Here is a 23,136-nt window from a genome sequence, read left to right on the forward strand (position 1 = left end):
TTTTGTGGGACACTGCTCTCAGTTTACAACTAAATCTTCAGGCAAGGTTTCTGCGGGAGTGCAGAACTCCTTAGCAGATGTGTTAAGCAGACAAATCATGGATCCCCAGTGGCAATTGGATCTTCATGTATTTCAGCAATTAACAGTGTCATGGGAACTCCAGACATAGATCTGTTCGCTTCTCCTCTAAACCACCAGCTGCCAAAGTTTTGCACAAAAGGATTCATCATGCAGCTTGGAAAGTGGATGCTCTTTCTTTCAGTTGGAAAAATCTTCATGTGTATGCCTTTCCGCCTCTTCCTCTCCTCCTAAAGGTACTTCTAAAGGTCAGACAGGACAAACCAAGAATGATCCTGATAGCTCCAGATTGGCCTCGACAGCATTGGTACCCATTACTGAGAAGTCTGGTAAGGAAACCACCTTGGCCCTTGCCTTTGATTCCACACCTGTTGTCCCAAAAGGACGGTCATCTACTCAATATCAAGCTTCACTCTCTTCATCTCACAGCATGGCATATCCTGTTTTGACTCATAGCAGGGCTCAACTTCCTCAACAAGTTTTGAATGTGATTATGGAAGCTAGAAGACCTAGTACAAGGAAAGTGTATGCAGACAAGTGGAAGAGATTTTGTTTTGGAGTGCAGCAAAGGATTTGGATGTTTCTGAGCCTAATTTGAGTGTGGCTCTTCAATATCTTACTGAGTTATTGGACAAAGGTTTGTCCTTCTCTTCCATTAAGATTCATGCTGCAGCAATTTCAGCTCACTATGACTGTGATCCACCTTTGTTTTCTCATCCTTTGTTCAAGCAATTTCTCAGAGGGGCAAAGAACATAAGACCTCCACGTAGAGCTCCTACTCCTGCTTGGGACCTCAATTATGTGTTGGAAAAACTCACTCTACAACCTTTTGAGCCTGCAGCTACGGCTGAGTTGAAATATTTGTCATGGAAGACTGCTTTTTTGTTGGCCATTACCTCTGCAAGAAGGGTTTCTGAATTGCAGGCCCTTATGGCGGTTGAGCCTTTCTTGATTTTCCATAAGGATAGGGTATCTTTACGTACTAACCCTTCCTTTATGCCTAAGGTGGTTTCAAGTGTGTCTTTAAACCAAACTATTCATTTACCTACCTTTTATGCAGACCCCCAAAATAAGGGAGAAAAGATTTTGCATACTTTAGATGTACACAGGCAGTTACGCTATTACTTAAACAGGACTAAGGATTTCAGGCAGTCTCAGCAGTTGTTTGTTTCTTTTGCTTTGTGTTCTCAGGGCAAGCCTGTGTCAAAACAAACTATTTCTAAGTGGATTGGGTTTTGCATTGCCTTTTGTTATTCCCATCATGGCAAGGAGATTCCAACAGGGATTAGACCTCATTCCACTAGGGCTACTGCCACTTCTACAGCTTTTCTAAGGAGTGGCAACTAAGGATATTTTGGAGGCAGCTACTTGGAGTTCAGTACATACTTTCTCTAAGCACTACCACCTTCCTCTCTACTCTAAATCTAGGGCTGGTTTTGCCACTGCTATTTTACAGGGCATTTTGGCAGCTCCTGCTTCTCTTTGATTTGCCATCCTCCCTTACCTCTGCTTTGGGAATCTACCCAAGTGTAAGGACTGCAGCAATGTGAGATGAAGAACATAGTACAGTTTTGTACCTACCATAAATGTAGATGTTCGAAGATCCACATTGCTGCAGTCCAATTTACCCTCCCTCCTTCCCCTCTGTGTTTGGGGGTGGTTGTGTGGATAGGTTTGTTCTTTACTATATTTGTTAAAAGTTGTACATAGTTTGGGTGCAGGGGTGTTTAGTGTTTGGTGGTTTTTTGATTTTACCCTGTTTAGGGTCTTCTGACATCTGGGGCAAGAAAAGACTGAGGATATGACGTCGGTCATGCGCATTTATACCCTGACGTCCTGGCGTCAGTTTAATGCGCCTTGACCGACGTCAGCCATATACTTTGGTATTCGGGCCGACCGAGGACAGCGGTATACCCAAGTGTAAGGACTGCAGCAATGTGGATCTTCGAACATCTACATTTATGGTAGGTACAAAACTGTACTTTTCGAATTGCTGGATTTGCACAGCTATGCCAACAGCATACGGGGGATTATTAATGATTGCTGTCCCCCTAGGGGTCAATGAGACCTGGGAAAATTTGATTTTTGATACTACAACTGTAAAATCACAAGACAAAATAGCATTGTACCTGCCTCTTACACAAAAGGAAATTGTGTGTTTTTACAAAAATGATACTGTTCAGGTAGGCTGGAGTAATTGCAATGTGACTGTTCCTTACAAATGTTATACCAAAGCTAATAATGCAGGTTATATTTGTGATACAAACTATGACTCATATCTTGAATCAATGCACAAAACAATTGATGAAATACAATGTAATCCTGTTCTTTTTAAACAACTATCTATTATTGATAAGAAAATGTTTCATGCAGGGCAAGTGTATATTAATACTAAAGTAGAGAATTGTTATTTTGTTTGTGGGGAAAAAAGCATACAAATGGTTACCTGAGAATTGGTCCTGCAGTTGTTTTTTGGGTTACCTGGTTCCGGCCATATGACACACTGTAGTTTTGCCTCAGGGAAGAATTTGAAATGTCAGAGAGGTCACCAAGAAAACCGGAAATCCAATCAAGAGGCCTGAAAATCCAGTGGGATGAATCGAAGCAGGCTGGAGAAACCATAATTCTGTGAAAAACAAAGATAAACTGACACACATGGACTTGAGTGACACTATTATATCGTGGGCAGGTATAGCCCCTGCATATGGTGCAGTGAAATCGATTTGGGAGCTGAGAAAACTGTCCAAACTTCTCGAAGTAATGAGTAATGCAACTTTTTCTGCTCTTGAATTAGTAACTGATGAATTGAACGCTATGAGAACTGTGGTGCTTCAAAACCGCATGGCTCTCGACTTCACCCTAGTGGCGAAAGGTGGTACGTGCGCTTTAATAAAAGAGGAGTGCTGTTCGTATATTTCTGACAACCAGCATGAGATAAATGACCATCTTGAGGTGATTCAGCAAGTGTCGGCCATGACCAAACCAGGCCCAAACCCACTGACGGACTTTTTCCAGAATTTGTTTGGGGGGGTGGGGTAGCATCCTAATGAACATCCTGATTGCCATTTGTGTGGGATTACTCCTATTAGGAGTGTGCGTTTGTTGTGGTATTCCCTGCATGAAAAGATTAATCAAAGATTTTATAGACATGTCATTTTCTGAGACTTTGTATCAAAGTACTGAAATTGAAGAATTGTTGAAAAGTGAAACACTTTCATAAGTTTAAACTAAATGACTCTCTTAACTGCAAATCTTGAACAGAAGAGGTTAGAAGAAGAAGCAAACTGTTTATGCTTTTGAAAATAGAATAAAAAGTATTAGCAGGGGGAAATGTCAGAAAAATATGTATTAATGTATGTGTTTAGTGCTTATTAGAAGCTAAAGGAGTTAACACATTTTATTCTATTTTATGTACAGCTTAGTTTTGTATGAAACTACAAGATGTTCATCGTGTTACCCTGCTGCAGTCATCACACTTGGGTTATCTTGTCATCAGGCAGTCCCGCAGTCGGCCGGATTTCCAAAGTCTTGGTCCGACGTCGGTTGCTGTCGCCTCATCCCTGACGTCAGTGCGCCAGGGGTACATATATTGCAACCGACGCCATTTTCTTCAGTCTTTCTTACTGCGCGGTGCCCGAAGCAGAAGCAGTTCGCAAGTGCCGGTCGGCCGACTCCTGAGTTTTTCGAATTCAAATTTCAGACCGAAGTCTTCTATAAAGCTAAGTACCCCGTTGGAGAAACTTTTCTTGCCTCAGACCGATGTCAGAAAAAGTTAACAATTGTATTTCTTGTGGGAAGCAAATACCTCATAAGGATTTTCATTTTTATTGCATACCTTGCATAGGCCCTGATCACGACGTCACTTCTTGTCATTTTTGTGCTAGATTTAATAAATGTACTATTAAAAAAAACGATTTGATTTCGCACGACACTTTTTTGGTAGAAAATTTAACTATAACATGCCATCGGAGCTACTGACTACTGGCGTGCACAAAAAGTGCAGGGACAAGGACCGACAGCCCAGGCCTAAGCCTGATTCCGAGGCCATGGTTGATCCGGTTCTCCGGTTATCAGTGAGGCTCCGACGCAGCCTCTGACTACCGCAGTTCTGGAACCTGAGACCGCTACAGATATTTTGACGGAATGTACTAGGCTGATGCAGCCTTTTACTTCAGGCCCTTCCAACGATTTACCTTCCAAGGACGTTGGTACTTCTGAAACTCCATCCGTTTCTGAAGGCGTTTTCAGACCGACGACTCTTACAGTCAAAACGTTTTCCAAGTCAAAGACTCCTTCTAAATCGAAAAAGGCTTCACTTCAGTCTCCTGTTCAAGGTCCTATGCCTAAGAAACAGATGGTCAAAATGGCTGAAGATTTGATTTTTCTTATCAGGGGTTCACAGCCTCCTCCTGACAAAAGGCCTAGACAAGAGGAAGATTCTGCTTCCTCTGAACAACTGTCTATTTCTTCGGATTCCTCTGAGGACCAAGACTATTCCTTCTCTCCTTATGAAGATTCTGATGCTGAGGACTCTATTCCCTCAGCTTCCCCTCTAGAAGATTACTCTTTTGGGAAAACTTTACACACCATGAGGGAACATTTTCACTGGGAAGGTCAGGATTACTCTGATTCCAAGAAAAGGCTCAGAGAGTTTCTTTTACTCCCCCAACACAGACCTCTAGCCATCCCTCCTGTTTTGGACATTGTGGATGATGTCTACTTAGAATCCAGTTTCAACCCTGACTCTCTACCTCCTGCCCCGGCCAAGCCTGACAGATACTACAGAGTACCTGATTCCCACAAATTCCTTTACGAAAGCCCAGTAGCTGACCCAGAGACTATCTCCCGGTTCCTAAGGGGGCTAAGGCTTCCAAGGCTAAAAATCCAGTACCTTCTGAAAGGGATTCAAGAGCAGTAGACAGATGGGGGAAAAAGGTTTACACCTCAGCCACTTTAGCTATGAGAGCACTAAACTGTCAGTTTCATATGCTTAAGTATCAGCAATTTCTGATCTCTCAGTTAAAACAAAAGATAACCACCCTACCTCAACAATCTGAAATGAAAGAAGTACAGGATTTGTTGCACGCCACCGAGCAGGTGGGCAAACATACCTTACAATGTGGGTTTGATTCTTTAGAGGCCTCCTGCAGAGCAGCTGTCACTGGATCAGTTATACATAGGCATGCCTGGTTAAAGGAACAAAGTCTGCCTGATCATGTTAAAGCAAAACTACTAGATGCTCCCTTACAGCAGGATGTTCTTTTTGGTGTTAAAGCAGAAGAAGTTTTAAAGAAAATGGAAGATAAGGTGAAATCAATGCACAGTCAAAGATTTCCTACAAGTACAACCCCCTCGCTTCAGCAGAAACTGGCCAACACAAAATTGGTCCTTTCCAGCCACTGACAGGCCTCAGAGGGGTAAATACAGGTGCCCAAGGGGCAGAGGACAACCACAAGCTCAGTATAAGCCTCGCCAATGGGGCACTCCAACCCAGAAGGGAGGAGAAGACAGGTCTCAACCCACCAGAAGGCAAACTCAATGACTTGCACCTCAGCTGGCCAAACAAAGCTCTTTTGTCAGCCCCCTTGGGGGGAAAAATAGCACTATTTGCAGACAACTGGTACATGGTCACAAAGGACAAATGGGTTCTAGACATAATTTTACAAGGATACAGATTCCACTTTCACACCTTGCCAATAAAAAGAGGAATGCCAAACCTGCCACAAAATCAAAGGGCAGAGGCTCAAAAACAAATTACAGCTCTCATGACCATGAGAGCCATTCAAAGGGTACCAAGTCAAGAGCAAGGCCAAGGATTTTACTCAAGACTCTTCCTAGTACCCAGAACAGAAAATGCTTGGAGACCAATTCTGAACCTTTCAATTCTAAACACTTACTTACAGGTTCCCAAATTCAAGATGCTAACACTACAGCAGCTACTTCCCATGTTGGGCAAGGAAGCATGGCTGGTAACGTTGGACTTCAAGGAGGCATACCTGCATGTCCCTATCAGACAAAGTTGCAGAAGATACCTCCGTTTCATTGCAGGTTCAACCCATTATCAATTCTCTGCACTGCCCTTTGGCTTATGTACTGTGCCCAGAGTATTCACAAAATGCCTGGCACCAGTAATTGCATACTGCAGACAAAGAGGAATTCAAATATATCCATATCTGGACGACTGCCTCATCCAAGCAGAAAGAAAAGACATTCTCTTACAACATCTGGCTTTTGTGAAGCATCTACTAAATTGTCTGGGTTATACAGTAAACGAAAAGAAGTCAAAACTAATACCCTCACAAAAAATGACATTCCTGGGTGCCAGCTTGGACACAACGGCCCAGAAGGCTTATCTTACACCAGACAAGCAATTACAACTGACTCAATATTTCAAGACAATGGCAACAAAGACCCAATTAACTGCAAGAAAAATTCTGCAGGCTTTGGGCTTCATGGCATCTTGCATTCTGATAATACCACTTGCAAAACTGCATATGAGGAAATTACAGTGGTACCTAAAAAGCGTATGGTCTCAACACAGCCACAGCTTGGACACAGTGATATCTCTCATTCCCTGCCTTCAACAGGAATTTCTATGGTGGGCACAGGCATGTCACCTCAACAAGGGTCAGCCTTTCACCTTGCCCCCACCCAGGCAAACTATCACAACAGATGCTTCAGGCTATGCCTGGGGCACACATGGCAGGCAATGCATTCAAGGCCTATGGACTGCAGAACAAAGAAAACTGCATATAAACCAAAAAGAAATGCTAGCTGTACAGAAAGCTCTGACAGCCTTCAAGGATCTACTACAGCCAGGACAACTTGCAATAAAGACGGACAACACCACAGTGATGTGGTACATAAACAAACAAGGGGGCACACATTCCTACCCTTTTTGCAGGCAAGCAATAATCTTATGGAACACAGCTCTGGCCTACCAAGTCCAGTTACAAGCTCAATTCCTGCCAGGACAGAAAAACACATTGGCAGATGACCTAAGCAGAAACATCAAAGATCCCCATGAGTGGAAGCTAGACCCTCAAATATTTACAATGATAACTCAAAGATGGGATCTACCAAATATAGGCCTGTTTGCCAGTCCTCAAAACTACCAGCTGACAAAATTTTGCACAAGGACATTCCACCATCAAGCTTGGAAAGTGGACGCTCTCTCCTTCAGTTGGAAAAACCTGACAGCATATGCCTTTCCTCCATTACCTCTTCTCAGAAAGGTTCTTTTGAAGGTCAAAAAGGAGAAACCTCGACTGATTCTCATAGCCCCAGACTGGCCACGCCAGCACAGGTACCCGCTATTGAAGAATATGGCTCACAGCCCACCATGGATATTGCCTCAAATACCTCATTTACTCACGCAGCAAGACAAGCAGATTCTACACAGCCAGATCAAAACCTTAAACCTGGCTGCATGGCAAATCAATTAAGCATCCCACCAGCCCCTCTTTCACAAGCAGTACTGGATGTTATTCTAGAGGCCAGGAGGCCAAGCACCAGGAAGGCTTTCTCAGACAAATGGAAAATGTTTTCTGCTTGGAACCAAGCTAAAGGCCAAGACACAACTCAGCCTCATATGCCTCACATTCTGCAGTATTTAGCTGAGATGTTGCATAAAGGACTTTTCTTCTCCTCCATTAAAATCCATGCTTCAGCTATTTCAGCTCACTACGACACAAATCCACCTTTATTTTCAAATTCTTTTCTAAGGCAGTTCCTCAGAGGGGCAAAAAACATTAGACCACCTAGAAGAGCCCCTACACCAACATGGGACCTCAACTTTGTTCTGGAAAAACTAACGCTACCTCCCTTTGAACCAACTTTTTCTGCAGACCTTCAGTTGCTGTCCTGGAAGACTGCCCTGCTCCTGACAATAACTTCTGCTAGGAGAGTCTCAGAATTACAGGCACTTATGGCAGTGGAACCTTTCCTCATTTTTCATCTCTATGAACTAATCCTTCCTTTATGCCTAAGGTGGTTTCCAGTGTAGCCTCAAATCAAACCATCCACCTACCCACTTTCTTCCCCAATCCACAGAACAAAGGTGAGAGACTCCTGCATTCCTTGGACATTCACAGGCAGCTTCATTACTACTTGGATAAAACTAAGGCTTTCAGAAAAACTGACCAGCTCTTTGTTTCCTATGCTACAGCTTCTCAAGGGAGGGCCATATCCAAGCAAACCATTTCTAAATGGATAGGCCATTGCATACGATTCTGCTATACCCATCATGGGAAACCAGTTCCTCCTACCATTATATCCCACTCTACCAGGGCAACAGCAACCTCTACAGCCTTTCTCAGGGGGGTTCCTACCAAGGAAATTTTAGAAGCTGCAACTTGGAGTGCTGTACACACCTTCACCAAACACTATCACTTACCTCTTTATTCTAAGTCCAGGGCAGACTTCGCCACTGCAGTTCTGCAGGGCCTCATTGCCTCCACTAACCCTCTATGATGCCTCCACCCTACCTTAGCTTTGGGACTCAACCCAAGTGTGATGACTGCAGCAGGGTAACACGATGAACATAGTACAGTTTTGTACCTACCATAAATGTAGATGTTAGTGTTCACCCTGCTGCAGTCCAGGTTACCCTCCCCTCTGATCTATTGGCTAAATCTTTGCTATGCCTTTCTGATGTATTTGCTTATAGCTGAAGGGATTTTGTGTTTGTACAGTGTTCACACCTTTTGGTACTAATTTGGATCACCTTTTTGGGGGCACCTGACATCTGGGTCAAGAAAAACTGAAGAAAATGGTGTTGGTTGCAATATATGTACCCCTGGCGCACTGACGTCAAGGATGAGGCGACAGCAACCGACGTCTGACCAAGACTTTGGAAATCCAGCTGACTGCGGGACCGCCTGACGACAGGATAACCCAAGTGTGATGACTGCAGCAGGGTGAACACTCGAACATCTACATTTATGATAGGTACAAAACTGTACTATGCTTTTCTAAAATGACAATATGCTTTCTAAAACTGCAAGATGCTCTCTGACCTAGTATTTGCTAGCACAGCAAAATTCATGTTTATGCCTTTTGGAAATGTACTGAGAAGCAGGTGATTATCTGCTAGGTCAGGAAATTAATGAATAGAACAATACTGTTTTCTATAATGTTACTGAACTTGAACAATCAGCTCTGTTGCACAGCTGCAGAATAAAACAGATACAGTTAAACAAAGACTGCTTGAAGAAATGAACTATAATCTGTACTTGCTTTGTGCTCGAATTAGCCATAGTACCTTGAATGGTAACATTGCATAGTGAGAAGTTGTATCTGAGCAGTGGTCATCAAGGCCACGTTGTTTTTCTTAGGAAGTTTTTTCATAAACTTGATATGCCAGCAGAAAATCATGGACAAACAGCTGCTATGAAATAATATTGAAAGAACTTGTGATTTGTTACGTCAGCTTGGTAGGCAATGTCTTGTAAGAAATGTATAAGAATGTCTTCACTTCCTGATTCTAGTTAGACAAACTCTGTATTAGCAAGTTTTTGTCTCCTTGCTGCAAGATTAAAGTGCCTTAACTTGAACCTGCAGTGTATTGATCTTTTTGAAGTTTTTTCCTTTGACAGTATCCACTGGGATGGGTTCCCCTCTGTTAGTTCTGTGTGTCAGGTGTGGCTGGCACAGCTCAACAATTTGCTGTAGGAGGTCCTTGTCCATCCTATAGCGCTCCACTATCTCCAGCTCATGTAGCCCCTGGTAGGTTACCCTAGGTCTGTGCACTCTTCTCCATCTCCTCACTGTGGGTTGGTCGACAGCATTCTCATCCTCACCACCCTCAGCCTCTTCCACATGTTGATGTATGATAGCTGCTGCAGCCCCTATCATTTTGTTGTTTTCATTTGTTAAACTTTCCCTGCTTGTATACACCGGTGGTGTACAGTATGTGGGAAAAACCTGAGGGAAAGGTGTTTGCATAGTTTATAGCAGTGTTCTAGGCTGGGCTGAGCTAAGCTGCTGCCTGTGTAATTGGCTGATTCTGATACATTTCACCTGCCAGCTATGCTAGTTCTCCTAGATTACCTTCCTACTGCTGTTTTCCCTTCCCATTGCCTTCCTGTTTAAGCCAGGGGGCACGCTGCACAAACACAGTGCTCAAATGTGCACAGAGCTGCTATTTCCTGGTTTACTTTTTTTTTCCCTTTAAAACCCGGAGCGTGGCACGCACACCCGCTTAGGCAATGTAAAGAGTGCTAGGCAGCCTCAGACACACACCCTTGCTTAGCTCTGCTAAGCTAAAGGCAAACCCGAGTCACAGGGCTCCAGTCCACTTACAGTATGCCTGACACACACCCCTATGATGTTAGCTAACTCTTAGGCTTGAACCATGCTATTCCTGCACTTACACTGTTGGGTGCTGACTAGCATTGAGGGGAAATCTGGGATTCAGTATCATTCCCCTCATTTGCATAGGATTGCCTGCTAATACATAGTTACAGGTCCCACACTGAGCTTTCCTCCTTAGCAACCACTGTTCACTGGCCATGTTATCTTCTGCCTGCCATTGAGTATAATGGCAAAATAATGATTTTGGTTAGAATGCTTATTTCAGGTTATTTTTTATATTTTCGTCCCGATCCCGTTTGCATGCCACTGCCCTACACTTAAAAAGCCGAAATCGGCTAAAAAAAATAAAAGTTTTTTTTTTTCAACTGTTTTCCATGCCATTGGCATGGTTTCCACATAATATACACACTTTATTTGGAGCTGTCATGGCTCCGTTTTGTAGTTTGCAGAAATGTACTCGGTTACTAACCGAGTACATTTCTGCACACTACACTAGTCCTGCACGGCAGGCTGACAGCTTCCTGGATTGCAAATTCACCTCATTTGCATGGTTTTCACCTGCAAATTAGGTCATTTGCATACAGAAGCTGTGTCCATGCAGGAATAGTGCAGGAGCACTACTGCATGTCCCTGCAGCTTATTCCTGGATCGCACGGTGGCCATGTTGCCTCCAGGAGCTCCTGCACTGTTCCTGCTCACCTTGCAGGGCTTGCTAAATCTGGGGGTATGTCTTATAAAAGCACAATATGAGCATCTGAACATAACAACAATAAATGCTCATCAAAAAGAAGATGAGAATAATAAATAATGTGTTCCCATAAAAAATTAGAGGTTGCCAGAACATAGTTTTAACACAGATTTTTAATGATATGTTGTCATTCAAACTCAGGGAGAGATAGCATTCAGCCTAAAGTGGCAATGCAGTTCCTTGTATGAAACTAGAGTTCTGCCAATCTCTAATACACAATACCATCAGAAAATGATTGGCTTTAACAGTTGGCTTAGCTACTGGTGTCATTCTAAAAGGGTCCAGTATTTGTCACCCTGGGAGAACATACTGCTTTGCTAGGCATGGTCTTCACCTGTCACCACTAGGCTTTTGGATATTGGCCAAAACACTATCCACCCTTATAGTGCCTTTTTTGGCACTTCCAAAAGAAATAAACCTTCCAACATAGCAAAATCTAGTCAGACAAGCTGAAGGTGTTACTATACAATGCTAGGAGACTCAACAAGAAACGACACTCCCTGGAAGCTGTCTCCACCTTAAAGAATGCTGACATCTGTACAGTTACTGAAACATTGTTCAAAGTTACAGAAAGCACTCCAAGGCTATAATGCCTTCATACATTCCAACTACTTACTGAACAGAGGTGTGTCTATCTACATAAATGATAAGCACACCTCAAGGCTGGTCAAACAATATGGCATGCTTGAGCTACTCCATGTTCAACCAAACATGGGAAAATCCATTATCATATTCTTGCTGGCTACAGGTCCCACACTATGAACCAGGAAACCCATATAGCATACCCGAAGTTACTAGAGTTACTCACCATCCAGCCCAGTATCATACTCATGGCTGATTTTAACTACCCTTTCACTAATATGGAGGTGTACACTACCACTAACATACAGGCAAAAAGATTTCTTGACTTTTTAAACTCAAATGCTGTGGAGCAGCTAGTCTACACTCCCACTAGGCATACAAATATCCTACACCAGGTCCTTACAGATATGAGAGAGTTCTGCAACTCCCCTCTCGAATTGTGATGTCCTCACTGGTTACATCAGATCATAAAGTGGTCTCCCTTGAAATAAAGGTAAAATTAGACCCCCCCCCATCTAACCCCCAAAACTTTAAGAACTTTTCTAAGGCAAACTACTTCCTCTTAAGTGATGGCATAGCTAGATGTTCTTCGTGTTTCACTGTTGCAGTCATCACACTTGGGTTATCTGCCTGCAGGTAGCCCTCAGTCGGCCCGAATACCAGAATCTTGGGATTTCTGCGTCGGATGCTGTCGCTTCTTGCATGACATCAGGTTGTCAGAGATATAAAACATGCAGCCGATGCCATTTCATCAGCTTTTCTTGCTGAGCAGAGTCCAAAGGAGAAGCAGTTCACAAGTACCGTTTGGCCACCTCCTGAAATTTTCATTTTTCGAGTTTCAGACCTGAAGTCTTCTAAAAGATAAGTACCCTGTTGGGGATCCTTTTTTCTTGTTCTAACTGATGTCAGAAAAAAATTAATAATTTATTTATTGATTTATTTATTTGCAGTTGGTTTACCAGGATAGTCCATTGGGCCAAGAACCCAAAGTAGGTACATACAGAAGACATTTGAGTTCAAATTTCAGAAAGCATTCACACTATAGTTAGTGAAGGATAATGCGAAGTGAATATGCTGAGCAAAACACATTATTATATGCATACAGACTGGGTATTCATGAGTGTGAAGGGAGGATAGAATTGTCTTGCCTGGGGGAAGCAAATACCTCACAGAGATTTTCATTCTTACTGTGTCACCTGTTTAGACCCAAACCACGACATCCCTCGCTGTCGGTATTGTGCCTTGTTCAATGCCCGAACTATTCATCGTCTGGCTATTTTTGTCACTAAATTATTTCACTCTCATTCTTCATATTCCGAAATGGCTTCAATAAGCAATCCGACTGCTGATCTTCCGAAAAAAGTAAAAAAGACAGAGAAAGACCACATAGGTCCAAAACTGCAGATGACGCTTCTATTAAGCTAGTCGCCAGTCCACCGGTACCCAATGAGGTGATTTTGCAGCCCCTGATACCCGCTTCTACAGATTCACAGGCCTCTACTGAGACCCATTCGGAGTCCGATATGCCACAAGATGCTTCTTTGACTATGTAGCCTGCTGATGTCTCTACCTTGGATGGGTCTGGAGACGCTGTACAGGCACCGGCTTCTGAGGGTGTATTCAGGCCTTCCAATGTTCATATTAAACCGACGACTTCATTTCAAACCAAAAATACCAAATTTCTCAGGCCCAGAGTTCGCACTACGCTTAGGAAACCGACGACCAAAGTGCATTCTCAGGCCCCCATGCCACAGAAACAAATGCTTAGAATGGCTGAAGACCGTATTACTTTAATTAGGGGAAGCCAGCCTTCCCCCTCTGAAAGACGTAGAACTGATTTTCCTTCTGATTCTTTAGATCATGAGTCCTATGACTCTGATCCTTCTGATTACAAGGACATACCGTTATCTACCTATGAGGATTCTGATGCAGAGGATTCCATTCCCTCTGCTTCCCTACCAGAGGATTTTTCTTTTGGTGAAACCCTGCATACCCTTAGAGAGCATTTCCGCTGGGAGTGCCAGGACTACCCACAATCCAAAAAGAGACTCAGGGAATTTTTCAACTTGCCTCAGCACAGGCCTCTAGCTATCCCTCCTGTTCTGGAAATTGTAGATGATGTCTTTATGGAATCCAGCCTTACCCCTGATACCTTGCCTCCAGCTCCCAGGAAATCTGACAGGTACTACAGAGTACCTGACTCCCACATATTCCTCTTTAAGAATCTGCTGCAGATCCAGATACTATTTTCCAGGGACCAAAAGGCATTAAGGCTACTACAGCCAAAAACCCTACCCCTTCGGACAGGGATTCTAGGGCTTTAGACAGATGGGGTAAGAAGGTATACACCTCTGCTACTCTTGCCATCAAGGCTTTAAATTGCCAGTTTCATATGTTAAAGTATCAGCAAAATATTATGGAGTTAGTTAAACAGAAAATTATGTTGATTCCTGATTGTGCAGAACATATTTACAAGAGTTAATGCATTCTGCTAACCAAGTTGGAAAACATACTTTGCAATGTGGTTTTGATGCCTTTAAAGCATCTTGCAGGGCTGCTGTCACTGGGTCTGTTCTTAGAAGGTATGCTTGGCTTAAGGAACAAATCTTGCCAGATCATGTCAAACAAAATTACTAGCTGCACCATTACACCAAAAACATCTGTTTGGCACTAAAGCAGAAGTCCTCAAAATGATGGAAGAAAAAGCTAAAGCTATGCAAACTGTTAAAGATTTCCTACAGGTACAACCACCTAGATCCAGTAGTTATTGGCCTTCTAAAAAGTGGTATTTTCCAGTCCCACCCAGACCTTCCCAGTCCAAACCCAGGGGCAGCAGACCACCAAGACTACAGTCTCAGGGTATGCACAGATCTAAACAATGGAGTGCTCCCACCTCAAAAACATGGAGTAGTAAGCCACCACCCTATGGTAAAAATTCACAATGACTTATCCTTAATTCTTCCAAGCCTTGCCTAAGTGCTTACACCCTTAGGAGGAAAACTGGCCCTGCATGTAAAAAGCTGGGAGTACACTACCCAGGACAGATGGGTCTTGAACATTGTATCTCAGGGATACAGATCCTACTTTCACTCACTGCCAACCCCAAGTGGATGGCCAGACCTCCCCCCAAACCAGTGGGCAGAGGCCCAAAAGCAAGTACTTTCTCTTCTCAGTATCAAGGCTATTCAACCTGTCCCAGCAGAGAAAATGGGACAAGGTTTTTACTCCAGACTGTTTCTGGTACCCAGAAAAGAAAACTCTTGGTGCCCTATCCTGGATCTGTCTATTCTCAACACCTTCCTGATGGTTCCAAGATTTGAAATGCTTACTCTCCAACAGCTGCTTCCCATGCTAGCCAAGGACTCCTGGCTAACCACCCTAGACTTAAAAGAAGCTTATCTGCACATCCCCATAAGGAAATCTTGCAGGGAATATCTACATTTTAGAGCAGGGTCTATGCAATATCGGTTCTCCGCACCTCCCTTTGGCTTATCTACCGTGCCCAGGGTATTCGCAAAATGCCTAGCTCCAGCCATTGCATATTGCAGACAGAGAAAAAATCAAATTTACCCATACTTGGATGATTGCCTGATTTAGGCGGACAGTCAGGAATTGCTACTCCAGCACCTGACATTTGTAAAGAGACTTCTAACTTCACTGGGGTATACTATCAACAAAAAGAAATCAAGTCTGGTACCCAGCCAAAAGATTGTATTCCTGGGAGCAAGCTTGAACACAACTTCCCAGATGGCATTCCTCACTCCAGAAAAGCAAATTTATTTGACAAACTACTTCAATCTACTGGCCACCCAAACCCAGCTATCTGCAAGAAAAATACTGCAAGCCCTAGGGTTCATAGCCTCTTGCATTCTACTAATTCCATATGCAAGACTGCATATGAGGACACTTCAATGGTACTTAAAAAGTCTCTGGTGTCAACATTCTCAGGACCTGGAAACAATGATTCCTATCATTCCTTGTCTAAGGACAGAGTTCCTTTAGTGGGCAGAGGCCTGCTACCACAACAAGGGACTCCCCTTCACTCAACCCCCTGCCACCCAAACCCTAACAACAGATGAATCAGACTATGCATGGGGAGCTCACATGGCAGGACAATGCATTCAAGGCAGATGGAGCCCAAAGCAAATGCACCTGCATATCAATCAAAAAGAAATGTTAACTGTACAGAATGCTCTGACAGCCTTCAAATGCCTTATTCTTCCAGGACAACTATTGATAAAGACGGACAACACCACAGTTATGTGGTACATAAACAAGCAGGGGGGAACCCAGTCCTACCCACTCTGCAGGTTAGCCAATGCTCTGTGGAACACAGCCTTGAGCAATCAAGTGCACCTGCAAGCTCAATTCCTGCCAGGCAAACTAAATTCACTGGCAGATGACTTAAGCAGAAATCTAATAGACCCACACGAGTGGAAACTGGATCCCAAATCATTCAAGCTTCTGATCCACAGGTGGGGGCGCACCAGAGGTGGACCTCTTTGCTTCCCCACAGAACTATCAATTGAGCAAATATTGCACCAGGAATCCTCATAGCCAAGCATGGAAAGTGGATGCCCTATCCTTTACATGGGAAAACCTCTCAATCTATGCCTTTTCCCCTCTGCCCCTCCTCTCGAAGGTTCTAATAAAGATCAAACAGGACAAGCCAAGGACAATCCTGATTGCACCAGACTGGCCACACCAGCACTGGTACCTACTTTTGTGCAGTCTGACAGTAGTACCACCATGGCACCTGCCTCAGACCCCTTCCCTGCTGTCCCAGCAGGAGGGCCAGATTTTGCATCCTCAGCTACAATCCTTGAACCTAGCAGCCTGGCTCATCCCCTAAACTCATCACCAGCAACCCTCAGTAAACAGGTGCTGGATGTCATCCTTGAGGCAAGGAGGCCTAGTACTAGAAAATCCTATTCAGAAAAGTGGAAAAGATACTGTTCTTTGAGCCAGTCTCAGGGAATGGACATAACTGTGCCCAGCCTACCTCATATACTAAATTACTTAACAGAAATGCTCCACAAAGGCCTATCCTTCTCTTCAATTAAGATTCATGCCTCTGCCATCTCAGCTTATTATAATACTGAGGCACCAGTCTTCTCTCATCCTCTGGTCAAACAGTTCCTGAGAGGAGCCAAGAATTTAAGACCCCCCCCATGGAGAGCTCCCACTCCAGCCTGGGACCTTAACTTTGTATTAGAGAAGCTCACGCTTCCACCCTTTGAACCTGCTGCTACAGCAGAGCTAAAATTCCTCTCCTGGAAAACAGCTTTACTTCTAGCCATCACTTCAGCAAGAAGAGTGTTTGAATTGCAGGACTTTATGGCCATGGAACCCTTCATTATCTTCCATGTGGACAGGGTTTCCCTCAGGACCAACCCATCTTTTATGCCCAAGGTGGTATCTAGTGTGGCTTTGAACCAATCCATTCATTTGCCAACCTTTTTCCCTAATCCTCAGAATAAGGGGGAAAGGATCCTACACTCCCTGGATGTGCACAGGCAGCTTAGGTTCTATCTGGACAGGACTAAACCTTTCAGAAAATCTGACCAGCTGCTAGTCAGCTTTGCTACAGGGGCAGGGGGCAGGGCCATTTCAAAGCAAACCATTTCTAAATGGATAGCACACTGCATCCATTTCTGCTACAAAAACCATGGGAAACTTATGCCACAGGGGATCAGAACACATTCCACTACGGCTACATCAACCTCTACAGCATTTCTCAAGGCAGTCCCTACCAGGGACATCCCGGAAGCTGCAGCCTGGAGCTCTGTACACACCTTCACCAAGTATTACCACTTACCTATCTTTTCTAAATCCAGAGCCGGATTTGCCACAGCAGTCTTACAGGGCCTGCTAGCCAACCCTAATGCTTCTTGACTGCCTCCACCCTTCCTCAGCTTTGGGAATCAACCCAAGTGTGATGACTGCAACAGTGAAACATGAAGAACATAGTACAGTTGTGTACACTTACCATAAATGTAGATGTTCGAGTGTATTCACTGTTGCAGTCCTGGTTACCCTCCCTCCAGCCCCCTGACTTCTCTATACTTCTACATTTCCTTTTCCTTTGGCCACATCTTATAACACTGGTATTTACTTTTTACTGGGGGTGTTCCACACAGTATAATTGCTTCCTATTTTGGGGGCTCTTGGCATCTGGGGCATGAAAAACTGATGTAATGACGTCAGCTCCATGTTTTATACCCCTGGCGACCTAACATCATGGAAAAAGCAACAGCATCCAACGCAGAAATCCCAAGACTCTGGTATTTGGGCTGATGGAGGGCTACCTGCAGCCAGATAACCCAAGTGTGATGACTGCAACAGTGAATACACTCGAACATCTACATTTATGGTAAAAGTACACAACTGTTCTTTTTCAAGCTCCCCCAAACCAAGAAAACATAGAAGCCTATGCAGAGGCATACACAAAAGACATGTATGACCACATAAACAACTACAGAGAAAAGGTACTAACTGACTGAAATAAGCCCAGATCACACTGCAAAAACAAGCCACCCTGGTGGGCCTCTGGTATTAATAGGCTGTGCAGCAAAATAAATAAAATCCTGATGAGAAGTAAGAGAGAATTTGTGCAACATAGTAAAAAAATCTCTCATTAGTCTAAAGAAGCAAATCAGGGAACTAGTTAAGTCTTTGAAAGCAGATTTTGAGGCAAAAATATCCTCCCAAGCTAAGGATAACCATAAGGCATTTTTCAGTTATGTTCACAATCTTAACAGCAGCATCCAACAATATGTGGAATTAGTTGTAGACGGTATCACCTGTACTCAACCAGAAGATATAGCAAATCTGATAGCCAATAAATTCAGCTCAAATTTCACCCCATCACCCCCAGTTATCCCCCAAGAAATACCATCCACCATTAACCCACAAATTATCACCAAATAATAGGTTGCCAATGCACTGTCTAAAGCTAAAGCACAGCTTCAATGGGTCCCGACAATGTATCAGGTTGCCTCTTAAACAGTTTTAATCAGAACCTATCAGCCTCATTAGGATCTCTATTTAACCACAGCCTCTGGACCAGTTTTGTCCTGGTAGAGTGGAAGACAGCAACAGTCATCTCTGTGCATAAAGGGGAATATCAACTGATCCAAGAAATTACAGACCTATAAGTTTGACTAGTCTTATATGCAAAGCTATGAAAAGAATAATCATGGACCTGATAAATAATGACATAGGAAACCTCCAAACACTGGACCCAACTTAATTCATTTGTCAAAGGCAGGTCATTCCTACTAAATCTGTTGAACTTCTTTGAGAAAATCACTAGGGCCATGGATGAGGGTAAAACAGTGCATATAGCCTACTATGATCTGGCCAAGGCATTTGACACTATTCCCCACTCAGCCATTATAAAGAAACTCACAAAACTGGTCATAAACCCCTATGTCACAAAATGGATAGCCATTTGGCTCATAGACAAGACACATATTAAACTGGGTGAATTCCCATCCAGCAAGGGGCCAGTTACTAGTGGTGTGCCACAGGGCTCAGTGCTGGGACCACTCCTGTTCAGAATATACTTTTCTGAAGTCAAGGCTAATGTGGAAGGCCTCTGAATGATGAAGTTTGCCAATAACTGAAGCTGAGGGGAATCACTGAATCCCCCCAACAATGTTGATATCATTCAGGAGGCTCTAAATTAGACAAATGATTGGTGCCAAAGCCATGGCCTAAAACCAAACACAAAAAATGTATTATTATACCCTTTGGGAAGTCAAATACCCCTGCCAATTACAGCATTAATAGCACACCCTTAGAGTAGACTCACAAGGAGGAGATCTAGGTACGCAGATAAATAGTAGCCTGATCATTAACCGCCATGTATTCACAGTGGTGAGGAAGTCTTATGTGACACAGCTTATAAGGAAAGGTACATCATCCAGATCCAAAGAAGTTATAGTCCCACTGTACTCAGCCCTTGTTAGACCAATAATCGAGTACAATGCACAATTTTGCATGTACTTGATTAGGCACTTACAACAGCTGGAGCAACCTCAGAGGTTCCTCACAAAGAAAATACATGGTGAAAACAACAACCTCTATGCAGATAGACTGAAAAACTTTTCCCTACTCTGTCTCCTATCAACTATTCAGGGGTGACCTATGCCTAACCAACAAGGTACTCACAATCCAGCCCTGATGGAGCTCTTGCACATCTGCACAGGTCACTCGCTCTAGGGATCTAAAACTGGTCTGTGACTCAAACAAGACATGCTGGAGAGACAAATGTGTGTCTCAGCTATTACGCCTTCTTTGGAACAGGCTTCCAGTTCACATTAAGCAAAGTCCCTCCTGGCCCTTTTCAAACACAGTTTGATGTAATGGATGGGGAATCACAAATTCACTCCTGGTGTAGCACCTATGTCCTATACGGACAGGCGAAATGTGTAAAATACTCAAGGCATAGACACAAACCTGTGCAATCTTCTAGCCCTTATGGACCATATCTCAGGTAAAATCAGATAATATTGGCTAGGCTCACAAGGGCTCTTAGGCTTTTAGCCTAATAATCTCCTATGATCCTATCAACCTATGGTTTAGAAAATAGAAAATCCCTCAGCACTGAATAAAGTAACCAATGTAGAACTCCAAGTAACAGAAAAGCAAAAAGACACGTTGGTCACACACAGCAGGCAACTTTAATCCAAAAATAGTAAGCGCTTTCACTGAATCCTTCCGCTTCATCAGACTAACAGTGACTGCAAAGAACATCACATTTAAAAAGGTTCACTATATCAAATTAACCAATCAACAGCTATGCTAGTAATTAGAGCCATATTAACACTAAAAAGGCCATAGCTCCAATACCTAATATAAAACAGAAAATAACTACATTCATATCAAGTAGGTAAACATATATAACATTTAAATACATTACATGCAAGATGCTTTATAAATAAAAACAATAGCATAAATATAACAATTTATATAAAATGTTAATGTAAAATCAATCAATTAAATCACAGTGCAACTATTTATAAAATGAATTTCAATGCTTAAGAGCCCTGGCTTTAAGAAAGGGTTTAAGGGATACTTTATTATTAAGGCCTGGTGGCCTATCAGCTTGAAATTTCAGTATCCATTCCTGTTCTGAGGCTTCAGTATTATTGCTCAGATTCCCCCCCCCCCTTATTAATAGGAACCACCTCAAGCACTAAAAACTTAAACCTATGAGCAGGTCCCTCCTTCTGTACATGTACAGCTAACGCATTGCTCTCTTTCACATTCTTAATGCCACGCATGTGCTCTAGAATCCTGTCTTTTAAATGTCGATTAGTCTTACCTATATAAAAGGCAAAACATTGTACACAATAGCTAAAATAAACCACATTCTCGGTATAACAATCAGCATAAAAATGAGCTTCTATTGTAACCTCATTCTGTGAGTGTATAAATTGTCTCCCAACATGTATACTAGAGCATGCTGTGCGTCTTCTACATGTATAGGTACCAAGTCTGTCCGACTGAATATATTTATGGGTGCTTAAAGTTTTATAACAAAGTTGTCTTTTAAGAGATCTATTATTCTTGAAAGTAAAAGATGGTTGCTCTCCCACTACTCCATTTAGTTCCTTCACACTAGAAAGAATATACCAATTATTCTTAACAATGTCACACACCACATGTATATTGCTTGCATAGGTCAGCGGCAGTCGTAGTACTTCACTATCTGACTCAACCCTCTCCATAGTACCATTAACCTTAGCACTACGAGATCCTATCCTTTCACTACCTTCTTTGTTATAGTACGGCTTACACCTACCATCCCTTTCTCTCCAGGCTACATCAATCTGTCTATCTCATTCTCTATGTATCCTCTTTCCATAAACTCATGTTTAAGGGACAATAGTGCTCCATGTAGTGTGTAATCATCATTAAATAAACGCATACAGCAAAATATTTGACCTTTCAAAACATTTAATTTAGTATGCCTTGGATGCATACTGCCATTGTGTAAGACATTATTTTTCCTAACAGTTTTTCTAAAAAGTGTAGTCAAAACCCGATTGGGGGCTTTTCTAGTAATCTCCACATCAAGAAATGCAATCACTCTATCAGAGTATTTGTAAGTAAAGTTCAGAAACGGAGTGATGTTATTAATGTATACCAGAAACTCATTAAGACGTTCCTCGGTATCATGCCGTAGCAAAAAAATATCCACGAATCGTTTATACCATACGATAGATTCAGCAAATGCATTATTGGCCAAAACATAGGTAGTTTCCTATTGCACAAGAGATAGGTTGGCATAGCTATTGGCACAGGCAGTACCCATAGCTACACCAACCTTCTGTATAAAGTGTTCATCACTAAACATGAAAACATTGTTCTCCAAAATAATTTCTAACAATGCACACATTAATCTAACCTTACTTGCTTGAACATTCCTTGCATGTAGTAGCTCTCTAATATTTTCTATGCCCCAGGCATTGGGAATCACTGTAAATAAGGACTCTATGTCTAAAGTCACCAACCAACAGGGATTCTCTAATACTTCCAAGTATGTCCCTAAATCATTAAGGAAATCCTTAGTATCCTTCAGGACAGTGGTACATTCACATAGCACAGGATGTAAATTCCTTTCAACGTATATCGAAAGAGGCTCAGTAGCCCACCCCTTGCTAGACACAACGGGATGCATAGGGGGCTAACAAGGTTCTTATGAACCTTAGGTTCCTCACAAAGAAAATACATGGTGAAAACAACAACCTCTATGCGGATAGACTGAAAAACTTTTCCCTACTCTGTCTCCTATCAACTATTCAGGGGTGACCTATGCCTAACCAACAAGGTACTCACAATCCAGCCCTGATGGAGCTCTTGCACATCTGCAAGACAAACAGAGTGAGGGTCACTCGCTCTAGGGATCTAAAACTGGTCTGTGACTCAAACAAGACATGCTGGAGAGACAAATGTGTGTCGCAGCTATTACGCCTTCTTTGGAACAGGCTTCCAGTTCACATTAAGCAAAGTCCCTCCTGGCCCTTTTCAAACACAGTTTGATGTAATGGATGGGGAATCACAAATTCACTCCTGGTGTAGCGCCTATGTCCTATACGGATGGGGGAAATGTGTAAAATACTCAAGGCATAGACACAAACCTGTGCAATCTTCTAGCCCTTATGGACCATATCTCAGGTAAAATCAGATAATATTGGTTAGGCTCACAAGGGCTCTTAGGCTTTTAGCCTAATAATCTCCTATGATCCTATCAACCTATGGTTTAGAAAATAGAAAATCCCTCAGCACTGAATGAAGTAACCAATGTAGAACTCCAAGTAACAGAAAAGCAAAAAGACACGTTGGTCACACACAGCAGGCAACTTTAATCCAAAAATAGTAAGCGCTTTCACGGAATCCTTCCG

Source organism: Protopterus annectens, chromosome 7.part1, assembly GCF_019279795.1.
Source record: "Protopterus annectens isolate FY-2018-M chromosome 7.part1, PAN1.0, whole genome shotgun sequence".
NCBI classification, from domain to species: Eukaryota; Metazoa; Chordata; order Ceratodontiformes; family Protopteridae; genus Protopterus; species Protopterus annectens.